Below are 3,137 nucleotides of genomic sequence, written 5' to 3'. Positions count from 1 at the left end.
CAAGAGATGAACCAACTGGACAAGACGCCGTCACAGACTACCACCCGCAGATATAAGTATAGAAGAATTCTAAGTGTTTGAAATGAAAGTAGGAATATACTTCAGACAAAAAACAACAACACAACAACACTTAAGTAAAACAATAATAATAATGGACAAACAATGTTAAAATATTAAATATAGAAATATAATATGTGTGCACTGCACTCCTCCGCAATGTGATTTAACAGTGTATGCTATTTAACGTCCTTGCTTCATAGATTTCTTGAGTCATGATCCAGAACAAAGAGTTATTATAGAAGTGAGCAATAAAATAACTCTAAAGACTACCAAAGACAGTGTTATTGTTCCAATGCATGCATTATGCTCAATATGATCTTCATGTTTATGACGTTTGAAGTGAATACCTCTAAGACTTTTGGTGAGGTTGCTAAAATTGTTTGTTTTTAAATATAATAAATCATAAGCATTTGTGAATGATGATCCCATGACTGTTGACTTCGAGTGTTGAACTAAATGGTGGGGATCTGGGACATCAAGAAATAAGGACATGAATCTTACACCCAACTTGTCGCCTTTGTGTGCAGAATATATATACATGTATGTGTCATGTGATTTTAGTCTCACCGCCTCATTGCACGACAAAGTTACAGCATTACATAAGAGTTGACCCTTTAAGTGTAACCTTGACCTTCAAGGAATGGAAGTCGGTCGTACACTCACCACATCGCCGACATTTGTGCCACTTTTTTCCAAATCCCAAATGCATGACAAAGCTAGAGCCCGGAAACGTCCATCTGTATTATATGTGCATAAATGCAACATTCCATTATGATTAACCTGTAAATGCTAATTCTACCTTCACGGTAATAAAGTGGGCCTTGAGCTTAACACACCGATCTTGTGTACCGTACATCTATCTGTGACATGTTCCTTTTCAAATCCGCCCCTCTTGCATGACAAGGTTAGAGCCCGGAAACAACCACCTAAACGCAATGTGCATATATGCATCAATCCATAATGATCAACCGCTAAGTTTGACCTTCACCCGCAAGTTAAGTACGTCTTGCGGTTGTTTGCCTAACGTCTGTGCCCGGTTATTTCAAAAACGCACCATGCATGACAAAGATACGGCCCGGAAATAAAAGGCTAAATGACAGACGGACGGTGTAGTTTTAATATGCTCACCTTGCTTCGAGTGCATATATATGAACAAGGGGTGATATTTCGTAAACAAATACCAAATAATGAGTTATGATTCATGTGCATTGAACTTCTCCTCACTGATTAGTGATGGATGTTTATAAAGTTTTATGTCAATATCTAGTCACCAACTAAGAAAAATGTCTTTATCACATGATATGCATTGTTTCCGGTTTCATATAACCATTACGTAATTTTATGTATTACAGATGTAAAATATAATATTGACATTCGTACAACCAAGGGCGACAAGTGCTCTTAGCGTTTAAATTTGCTAACGCGTTTTGTTCCCTTTCTTGTGATTAAAGACTTGTTCTCGAACCTTTAGGTCGAAAAAACTAAACAAATAAAAGAGAAAATGTAAACAAAAGTAAACCGCTACCGCGCTTCATGGTTATGCAAAATCGCGGCCGAGCGTTCATATTGCATGAACGCACAAAAAATAAGAATCAATCCTTAAAAAATATCACTCCATGCGTTTGTAAACAGGAATTGCTTAATTGACACTTCCGTTTACTTCCAGTTTTGCCGTTACAACAAACATTGAATTGAATATTATTTTATCATGCATAAAGAAATCTTAAAATCTTTGTCAAATTTGTATTTAAAGTGACACTCTTTTGTCAAAAACATTACATACACGTATATAACAAGCTTAAATTTTGACTGATAAATATTTAACTTCTTACTAAATAATGCATTTATGGAATATATTAAATACTGATAGCAAGATTGTAACCGAGTATTTAATAGCAGAAAGGGCAAAAATATTAAATGATTATAAGTGAATGCTACTGTGATCTACTATAGTCTCATGCGATAGAAATACCGTGTTTTATACATCGTGTATACCACGCGATAAATTGGGTCATAAATGCTACGTCGGAAGGCAATATTTTAATCTGAAAAAAGAAGACTTTAAACAAAGATAACTTCACTATTTCTTCACCATTTTAAATGAAACAAAGCGCAGTCTACGCCGCTTACGGAGCCCCTTATTCAGTCTTTCACCATAGTTTGATTGTGAGTTTAATTTCTTTAAACACTTCGACAAAACTTTCCACAATACGACCGTCGGACAGAGCACTGTCAACACATGATTTTGGAAACAGGTCTGTGGAAGTGTTTGATGAAACTAATGACTTTATCAAATGCCGGTAATAAAACAAATGCGGGACTCTTTAAGTGGCATAGACTGCCCTTTGTTTCATTTAAAATGGTGTTGTAAAAGAAAAGTTATCTTTGATTTAAGTCTTCATTTTAGGCAAAATGTTACCTTCCGACGTAGCATTTATGACGTAATTTATCAAATGGTATACACACACTGTATAATGGGTGTGTGACGCGGCCAGGCCATATGGGTCAGTGATATAAACGTTACTAGAACCCGAGCAAAAGTACGTCATATCGTTCAATAGAATATTGTCTCAGAAAAGCATTGAATTAGTATCATAAAATTATTGTCTGTACATATCTGACAGGTATGCCGTTTTCGGTATTTTGTGAAAGTAATCAGTTCCAATACCCATGAGCTCATACATGTTGTGGTCGACGGGTGTAGGGCAAGTAGAAAATCGATATTAAAAACACTTGGATACAAATAAATTTATATTTTTATACATTAAGCGTTTTCCATAGAGCAAACGATTATATTAATTGGTTAATATTGAATATTTTGAAACAAAAACATTCATAAATTTTGGAAAATGCTTTCCCTAAAGCGATATAATCCTTTTTTGCCAAAATCTATTATGTACAAAGTATTATTTCATAAAAATTGCTCACCATCGTCACACCTACACATGCTACCTACACTAGTATGCTTGCTTTATGTTGAACATCAAAACTAAATACAAAAATGAAATGTTGTAACAGTAAAATGTTTTGGTCCTTCCAACCAACGTTTGCACAATAGAAGGGCTGTGTTTACTTCA

Source organism: Mya arenaria, chromosome 14 (assembly GCF_026914265.1).
Source record: "Mya arenaria isolate MELC-2E11 chromosome 14, ASM2691426v1".
NCBI classification, from domain to species: Eukaryota; Metazoa; Mollusca; class Bivalvia; order Myida; family Myidae; genus Mya; species Mya arenaria.
This window is presented reverse-complemented; position numbering follows the sequence as displayed.